Consider the following 10,439-nt stretch of genomic DNA (forward strand, 5'->3'; position numbering starts at 1 on the left):
ATGCATACAGATGTTTGGCAATGCCTATTTCCAGCAATCTTCAGTTTATATTGTTACAAAAAACATTGAAACAATTTTTTTCACTTAAACCTAACGTATGAAGACCCTAACCTCACATTTTATATCTCCAGGCCTCCTGCTAGATTTTTGTGAAAAATGTGGACTTTTGATAAAAAAAAAATGAACTTTTGATTGCGCTTATTATGAACCAATTATGATCTTGAATTTATGATATGTGCACCTTAGAAACTCTTCGTGAACACAAAAAGTGGCAGTTGGTGTTTTGATCAATGGTGCATGTATTCTCCTTCTTGTTTTTTTTTTTTTTTTTTTTTTTTTTTTTTTTTTTTTTTTTTTTTTTTTTTTTTTTTTTTTTTTTTTTTTTTTTTTTTCATGAGCTCAGCTAAATGCTTTTGATTTATATTAAAGTCAAAAATAGAACAGTACAAAATACTTCCCTCTATTTGTTCCTTTCAGCAAAAAATGACAAAATTAAGGAAGACTATAGCATGTTTCGCATGCTGTGCATCAGCTTAAACTCTTTAGCTGCCTTATCATCTTCACGCATTTTCTGGCTCAAAGCCTCAATCATAATTTGTGCGAGGCTTATTTCTATTAAGTCTTTGGCATTTATGATTTTTCAGCAACTCATTAGCTTCTTGCTAATGAAGCTGACAAAGGCAAAAAGGGCCTTTCTGCCCTTTGTCTTTCCTCCTTTTCAACTGACTTCTCCTCAATCAGATCTTTTTCTAGGTTTTAGTCTTCTTTTCATATAACATCCTCTGTTTCTCCTCTTTTTCTCTTGCCTTCTTCTTTCCTTTTGGACTCCTCTTTGGTCTGTTTAGATCAATCAGATTCCAGGTACAGTTTGAACTTTTGGCATGCATTTCACCCCAAATTAACAGCTCTCTGGCAATAGGGACTAACTTGGGGCTGTTCTCAAACTTCTTTAGAGCATCTGAGATTATCAGCCTAGCATTGAGCATTTAATTCCATCAATGATTTTTCCTTACTCATGATCCGTTCTGGCAGGCAAAAATCACGTTCAACGTCAGCAATCCCATGCGACATGCAGAGAGCTGCTTTTACTATCTTTGAAACAAGGGAATATTTTGTATATCCTTAATGGTTTTTTAGACTAAAAACCAAATTCTGTAAAACATTAATCCCAAATGAAATCATGTTCTTAAGCAAACTCGGGTCCAGAAGGAGCAAGTTCCATTCTCACTGGCATTTTCAGTATTCACACGGAAAGGCATAAATCCAACGATTTTCACATAGTCGTTTGTTGTTGTCTCAGGATTTGAATCATCCAGCCATAGGCGCAGGAAATGCTGAAGGACACTTTGACCTAGTGATTTCTCTTCAATGTGGTGACAAAGGCCTAATAAGCAGTTCTGGCACTACTCCTGAAGTTCAGAGCATCAATTTTGTCTACCTTAGAGAGGTATTCTCCCACGCCATCAACGCAAGCTACTTTATCAGATGGAAGACAATCCCTGCTTGAATGGGAGAGCTCAAAAAAAGTTTTTTTTTTCCTTCTGAATATCAGTCAAGGCACTTTACATAAAAAAACGGCTGGCAGTTATCATTGCTAGTCAAAGCATTATGCCATACAAAATGTGGATAAGTGGTTCTTTATGTTGAAACAACTTTATTAACTGAGCAAATACCTTTCCAAAAGATATGAAAAAGAGGACTAATGCTTTGGCTGTGGTACACTTGGGACTGCTAGATATCTCTTGGTATCTGCTAGACTTCATCAATTCTGGTCTTTTCTTAGAGATGAATTTCAGGAAATAATCATAGAGAGCATCCCGTTGATCATCAAGTCTCTCAGATGGAACAACAAGGATTAGCCATGAACCTGGCATATGTTTCAGAAAACGATATGGAGAAAGCTTGAGATTATCCTGGGTGGTACCAAGGTCTTCTAAGTGGGCCGGCCAACCACTAAAGACGTAGAAAATTCGAATCGCAAAATCGGAAACTTTGGATCCGTGATTGTTCAAACTGTTCAAAACAGCGTTATGGACTGTGTGTACATTGGATGTCCCAATGTCAGCTAGGCTTTGGCCTAGATGAACAAAAAAAGATGGAAAAGATGAACAAAAGAAGTTAAACATTCAGTGAAAAAGTGACACATCGTAAAAACAAGTGACAAAAGTAAAGAAAGTGACAGCTGCCAATCCCTGGACTATGGCGATAGCCTATTGGCATATTGAACTAAACAAAACAAGAATGTGAGAAAGATAAGTCAGATCAAAGGAGAAAATCGTAATAGGAAAATCTTACCTTATGCTTTGTACTTTTTAACTGTTAAGCTATTAAATTTCTAGCTAAAGGTATTTTTCAGGAGGGATGGAGATTCTAGTGTCTAAGTATTACAAAAGCATCGTGTTAGCTTTTGACTTTAACCTATCCAAGTTCCTTCTTGATATTGTTGCATGCAGCAATATCTGTTTGATAAACAGAGGAACAGGTTTGAGCAGGATAGTTTACCAACTTATCATTTGAGGTATCTGCTAAAGGAGGTTCTAGATTACTGGGAGAATCTTCAGCCAATGAGTTGTTTTCAGAGGTTGTATCAACTCTGTTTCTCTTTAGAGCAGTCTGAGTGATTTGAGTGTTTTGAGCAAGATAGCTAGATTTCTGTATCTGGTCAACTGTCTCATTGGTATACGCAAAACCCCTGACTTTAAGCATTTCAGCTCCTTTGTTAATGAACTAGTTTGAGCTTGTGGAACAGTCACTTCACCTGTATACATAAATTTCACCAAAGATAGGAGATCATGAAATCTCACATCCTTCAGAATAATAATAGGATGGGGGTGTGAAATTCCTAGAAGTGTGTTTCAAAGTAGGAACTACAAGTTGAGAGAAGAAGTCTGTGACATTTGATACTTTGGCTATCACATGATAGAGTGATATCTGTGAAATGTTCACTGTTTAATAGAGATAAAAAAGCTCCATGAAATACATCCAGGTAGTTGTTCCACTTCAAACGAAATTTATGTTGCTCCATTTCTGAAATAGTTACTAAATCCTTGAATTACACAAAAATGCTGAAATAGATTGAAACATATAAACAACTTTTCAAAATCCCAGTCATTATAGGCACTAAAGGTAAAGACTAAGAAAGTACTCTACAATTAGAGATTAAAGAGTAACTCTATGCATGTATTTGCCTTTCAAAACCTTAACATTCCAATTCAATTTATAAATATGACTAGCTTGATTATGACTATCTTGCTCCATTTCAGAAATAGTGACTAAATCCTTGATTGACAAAAACTTGCTGAAATAGATTGAAACATATAAATAACTTTCAAAATCCCAGTCATTATAGGCAATAAAGGTAAAGACTAAGAAAGTACTCTACAATTAGAGATTAAAGAATAACTCTATGCATGTATTTGCCTTTCAAAACCTTAACATTCCAATTCAATTAATAAATATGACTAGCTAGCTCCATTTCGGAAATAGTGACTAAATCCTTGAATAATACAAACTTGCTGAAATAGATTGAAACATATAAATAAGTATTCCAAATCATAGACATTACAGGCACTAAAGGCAAAGACTAAGAAAGTACTCTAAAATTATAAATTAAAGAGCAACTCTGTGCATGTATATGTCTGTCAAAACTTTAACATTCCATTTCAATTTATAAATATGACTAGCTTGATAATAATTATGTCTTTATGAATGTTGAACAACAACCTTTTGTTATTTGCATGAAGTACAAAATCTATGTTATCCAATTAGTTTTTGTATGCACACTAAAAACTCTTAAGATTTAACCTGCTAGCTATTGACTTATGCCCATTCATTGAAACATGATGACCAACCATATTTCCAAAACCCTTTAACCACATTACATTTTAGTTATTGCAGCAAAATTCTTAAATAAAAACCAAGTAGTTTTTTTTTAGGTTTTAGTGGCAAAGTTGCAAAGCATTATAATTACATTATTTTAGCTATTGTATTATAATTATATTAAATTTTAGTAATGATAGTGAAACTCTTTAGAAAAAACCAAGTACTTCTTATTTGCCAGTTTAGATAGCTGACATAGAGAATTCCTACTTGCTCAAAACTTATAATGCAGACATATTCTGTGAAATTTAGAAGCAAAAATTTGTCAGTCTTGAATTAAACCCTGGGCTGTGGTCATTTGTTGTCAAAAATGGCTGGCTAGACTTTTACAAGCTCAACAAATCAAGACAATTTTATTTATAATCATTGACGTGCATAAAAATAAATAGATTTTGAGCACATATGGATAAAGAAATGGCCTTAAAAAAGATCTAAAAGATTCTTGCAAGGGGTTAATATTCCACATTTAAACTTTGCCATAAGAACAGCAAAATAGCTTTCTTTGATAAAAAGCATAATTAAATTTTCAACAGAGGAGACTATTTGACTTAAGATTTGAAATATGCTAGATATAGGCAATACAGCTCTTTTTCTTTTAAGTCATAAAATAGTGTAAATTGTTTTAAGCAAAAAAGGAAGGGAAAGAGGTGAGTAAATGCATCTAACTACAGCTTTGATGATAAGAATGGGCTATCATTTGCTTGTTATAGTACATGTCATTTACTTATTATATTATAACATTTGCTTATCATATTATATTTGCTTTGTTATACACTGTTGGATATTCAGCCTCTTTTTCTGTGCAAATGCTTGTACAGAGACTCTTTCAGAGTTCCTTTGGTAATGGTTTCAGAATGCTACCTGGTTTTGATTTTCAGTTCTGACTTTTATTTTTCAAATTTTATGAGCTATTGAAATTTTAGTGCACAGTAGGGATAAAAATGGCAGAAAAGTATAAACCCAAGAAAATTTTATTGCAAATATAGCTCAAGAGGTTATTTCCAACAATATAGAAAGATTTTTGGATTAAAAAAAATTTTGGTTTTCCTTAAATAAAATTCATCTATTTTGAAATTTGAGATTCATGGAAAATTCCTTACTGTGTATAATAAGCTACAACTTTGGCCTAAATCAAGTAAACAGGAACTAAAGGCAAGATTTTTGGAGAAAGAAGATTTTGACAGCGTCGGGAATAGAAGAACCAACATTACAGGAATCAAACAACATTTGAAATCCCTTACTTTTTGAACTAAAGTGTTATAATTGCTTTCTGAAACAATTTTGCAATAAAACGATTGATGTGAATGATGTATATAGAAGCCCCAGTGTTCCAATTGTTTTCGGCTCTGAATCTACTTTGGCTGCTATGTTATCACATGTGATGTCTGATTTTGGCAAATTATGATCTTGTCCTTCTGGGCGACTTTAATCTTCCTGAAATCCAATAGATTGATGGATCTGGTTTTTGCATTAAGGATTCTCCTTATTTGTTGGACCTCTCTGATTCTCTTTGTCCAATATCTCAAACAATTTGTTTCAGAGATGGTCAATTTTCTATCATTCTTGATTTGGTTATTCTCAGCAATCCAGACCTTCTTATTAAGAAGATAATATCCACAAGTGTTGGCAACAGTGTCCATGTTGTAATTATTTTGGAGTTCTGTTTGCCTACTATACAACCTTCTTCTAAGCAACAAAAGTCTATCAATTAAAAAATAGTCTCCAAAAGACATGACAATGTCAATTGGAAACAGCTCATTACTTATGATATTGATGTGAGTTGTTCTAATTTGAAAACTGAAATTGTGCATGCTGAAAAGTCTTGCACCAAAAATTTGAACTACTGAAATAAGTAAGCTAAAAACTCTCTGAGTAAGAATAAACTCTCTGAAGACATGGTTATTAACGAATCCATTGATATTTTCAGAGGCTGGATGCTACTCTAGAGAGCATAATCAACTGGGAGGCCAATCATCCAATTACACCTGGTATATACTATACAACATAGGAAACATCTTCAATCATCAACTCTGGTGCTTCACAAGGAAAAATCCTTACATTGCTCCAAGCTGAAATTTAAGACAAAACAATATCACCATTTTAGATGGTAAATGCAAATGTCTGTAAAAGCAAGGTTACCAACTACCCCCCCCCCCTCCCCACCAAAAGAAAAATGTACAGATACAATGCAAAGCAAAAGAAAGATGCTGTTAGGATTCTCAAAAAAGCCTAATTCAAAAATACAATTTATCAGCATGACACCTTGCTCTTTCCTAAACTAGTATATGTTTAAAAATGATAACCTCTTTAGATGGGTTAAGTTAAAACCAATTAGTTTTCTAAATATTCATTAATAAAAAAAAAATTCAGTATTGTAAACTAGATGATAACTTTCAGAACTTCCATCTTGCCTCCAAGACTTGTTGGGGGAAATACAAACATGACAAAAACATTGTTAGAAAATCTACAACAGTAGTGCAATACTAATTATTGACCTATAAAGGCCTAAAACACTAACATCAATGGAAACCCCAAATGTGACATATTTATTTACTTTGTTTTTCTCTTAGACTTCCTGTTACATTAGTAGCCTAAGATTTATACTTATTGAAGCAGAGATATTCTTCAATTAAGTTGTACTAAAAACTGAAGATAAAAAAAACACCTTAACGCTGCATATTATTAAATATTTTAAAACATCCTAGTTACAATTTTAGCCTCAGTTTATTGTAATGTATAATCTGTGAAACTACCCAGCATTCAAATACATTTTTTTTTTTTTTTTACATTATTTATAGACCCACTCAATAGATTATAAAGCTTTTGTCTTTTTCTTAATTTAACAGCAGATTGTAAACAATTGACAGGAAGAAGAAATATAGATAATTCATTGAGAATATTAATTTGATGAAGTATGTCATCTTCAACTGCAGGCAAAATGTATTGCAATTGGGGTAAGCCAGGAGGTTATTGAGTGGGTGATGACATTCCTGAAAAATAGAAGGCAGAGCATAAAGGTACATGGAGGAAACACTCAGGCATTTTGCTCAGATAGTACTGAAATGGAAAGTGAAGTCCCACAGGGAACAATCCTTAGTCCAACATTACTTAACATCTATATCAACAATGCCCTACAATCTGTTGAAAGTAAAATGAACCTGTATGCTAATGATTTGAAAATCATGAGCCCTGCAAAACAGCCAAAGATCAAGCCTTATTACAAACTGACTTAAACAAACTCTCAGATTGGGAAAAACTCTGGAGGTTAGAATTTAACATTAAGAAATACAGGGCAATCCATTTTGGTAGTGAGAATGTGTGGGGTCTGTACCAAATGTGTAGAATAGATGGTGTTGGGCATTGATTGATCCCTGCCTATGCTGAAAGAACCTGAATATACTTGTGGATGAAGAATTGAAGTTTGAACAACATGCTCAGTCACTTGTGTCCAAAGCACTCTAGACCTGAAATGGTAAAAAGAACATTCCAAGGTAGGTTACCAAAGCTGACATCAAAGCTGCATAAAGGACTTGTTCAACCAAAATAAGAATTTGGTAAGTCTGTGGCAACCCTATCAAATAAAGGTGAAAAAAAAACTTTAAGTGTGTCCAAAGACAAGCAACAAAACAGTAGAGGCATATAAAATCCTGGACTACTGATTCTTCCTGGAGAAATCACATATTTCTACCCTCTCCTATCAATGGAACTATGGGGATTTCATCATGGTATACAAAATGATGTACACTCAGTCCTTGCAACAAAACATGCTTGAACATGGCCAATGAACAAGAACTAGAGGACATACCATGAAGCTGTACTGCAAACAATCCAACACCATACTACATAACAACTTCTTCTTGAATAGAGTCATGGGGCTCTGGAAATCCCTAAGCAAAGAAGCAGTCTCAACCCCTAGTATGGAGGTCTTCAAGGGAACTGTGGACAAAGATTGCTTGTCCAAGCCATGGCTTCAAGAATGGGATTCAGACAACACATTGGCTTAACATCTTCACTAACCAGCACATACAGGATAATACCTTCTTTGGTGGATAATGCAATTTAAAGTAATACACAATTTGAGCTAGCCTTTGTTGGTAGTAAATTTCTGGTCTTATAATTTAGATACAAAGAAAGTAAATACATCCACCTTGTATCCCTGGCCATGGAGCCTTTTGAGGGTGAAAAAGTGTATATATTTCCATTTTGTATTGTATTGAATAAACTTCTTCTTCTTCCCTTAATGCTTTTTTATTCTCTTTCCAAATACAATAATTGCTTCCAGGGAACTTACATTTTGAGTCCATTAAGGGGCTAAAAATAGCCAATAGTAACAAAAAGTTCAAGAATACATTTGAAAAAAAACTATTTTGTATGAAAAAATTGCCAGCTGTAGAAATTTCATGAATGGTAGCTATAATTTCAATTGATCTTAATATTAGATTATTATTTTAAAACAAATTTATAGGATTTTTTGGGAAGAACTTTGATGCCTCAAAAATGACATTGGAGCAAAACAAAAGTACTCCATAGGAACCAACTGGTTAAAGGTCTAGATAAGATTTTATATTTGCATCTCTATTGTTTCAACCCAGGTAGGCTACCTGTAAATTGAACCAGCTGTGAAGGATCAAGAACCAGAAAAACAAGAGTAATCTGATCCATTTAAGGAAAAGAGGGTGTGGAGGGGGTAGCAGGTCACTCTAAGATCACTTTTGACTCTCAAAAAGGGCATCATACACTTAACTTTCAATTTCAAATCAAAGATGGTAGAAATTTGGGTAAAATTCTAGTTAATTGACTTCTTGCTATCTCAGAAAGGGTTTTGGTCAGGAAAAGGAAACTTTCAAGGACAAATCTAAAGACTAGAGTATGTCCTGGGAAGGTATTTTGAAGCAATTACCTCTACTCCTCCCTCTAAAGGGCCCTGACCTTTGATGACCTTGAAAAATATGTGTGTTATAAAAGTGAAACCTTGCAAAATAGATCTTCTGCTTAATTGAAGTACAAAAAAAATTTCAGCTTCACAACCTTGCTCAATTCTATTTTAAAGGTTTTAAAGATATGCAAATACATTTCTTAAATTTTGAAAAAAAAAACATTGATATGGCTCAAAATTCTACTCAAATAACAGGAATTGCATTTTCAGAACTAAAGGCAGAGAAAAAGTGACTAGCAACTGAAAATTAAGGTAAAATGTTGCTTTGTCAAAATTTCAATAGGTCATGTGTTGTTTTGTCAAAATTTCAATGTGTCATGTAGGCAAATTTCAGGGCCCTCTAGAGGGAGAAGGAGAGGAGGTGGGTACTTTAAAATCCCCTCCTGGAACATACTTTAGCCAGTAAACACATCCCTGAAAGTTTCATTTTCCTAACCTAAACCCTTTGTGAGATAGCAATAAGTCAATTAACTAGAATTTTACCAAAGTTTGCATAACCACTCCTTCCATAAGAACCTGATATGAAAACAATGGACAATTAGCACAGGCTAAAGTCCTTGTCCAAGGGACTGTGGGTTTTTTCTACCCTAGAGGCATAGATTATTTGGCCTGGATTAGGCTATTTTCATCAAAGTAGATGTGTTAAAACTATGATCTAATGCATTTGGGAAAAAATGAACATGATGGGGGCTAATTGCCCTTTGACCACACTTGATTCTTAAAAAGGGTACTATAACTTCTAATTTCTACTCAAATGATCACACTCCAAAGCTTATATAGCCTAAGCAGTGCTATAGCATCGTCAAAATTACAGAAAATCATATAAGGTCAGAAAGCTTTACTCAATGGTGATAAATTTGATGAAATGTAGGCTACTAAACTATCAGTTCAGTGAGTAGCCTATAGTCCTACCCTTCCTTGTCTCACAACTAAGAAGTTGGGTTGAAACTTTTGATTTTTTTGGAAAGAAGGGCTAGGGGAGGTCAATAGCTTTTGGGGAATATACCTTACTTTATTCAAACTGAAACAGCAATAACTAAGTACACTTAGAGGTTAATGATATGAAGATTGACCAAGCTTTGGCTAGGGCAACCTGGTAAGACGACCAGCGCTTGGACACTTTTTAACATTTAATCTACTATAAAGACTCTATTATACCACCTAGAAACTTGATTTTTTCACAGTTAGAATTTCCTTTCTTTTCTGAATAAGTAGGTCATTAGTTTAAATATTTTTGCTTGTAAAACGCTACCTATCTTCTAATTTACAATTATGCAAGACGGGCCTAGAACACCAAAAAACCCTTTAGGTCCTAAGGAATATGCATAAGATTACTTACAGGTCACTGAAAAGCTAAGATGATTTCCACTATTTACAGTTTCCTTGTCTTTTCTCTAGACTTAACGATTTCACATGTTTATCCATTTAAAAAAAAATATGCAACATTAATCTTTTTTACATAAGCTTATCTTTACATAAACATACATAAACTTTATCTTTACCTACACTTACGTATTTTTTTTACATAAACTTACAACACAATCTTTTTTCTTTCGAGGTCAGAAAGTGCAAGCCCACGGACAAGTAGTCCAGAGCGTTCGAGGGCGTAATCCGAATAACCTCT

At 33.9% G+C, this 10,439-nt stretch overlaps 1 long non-coding RNA gene across 1 annotated transcript; it reads right to left on the reverse strand.

Moving 5' to 3' along the window:
• Window positions 1-308: 308 nt before the first annotated feature.
• On the reverse strand, window positions 309-10,037 carry LOC136036018 (uncharacterized). Its single transcript, XR_010619607.1, has 2 exons — window positions 9,977-10,037; window positions 309-5,948 (listed from the first exon to the last, which is right to left on the reverse strand). It is a non-coding gene; the product is annotated as an uncharacterized LOC136036018 (long non-coding RNA).
• Window positions 10,038-10,439: the final 402 nt, after the last annotated feature.

This window comes from Artemia franciscana, chromosome 15 (genome assembly GCF_032884065.1).
Source record: "Artemia franciscana chromosome 15, ASM3288406v1, whole genome shotgun sequence".
Classification (NCBI taxonomy): domain Eukaryota; kingdom Metazoa; phylum Arthropoda; class Branchiopoda; order Anostraca; family Artemiidae; genus Artemia; species Artemia franciscana.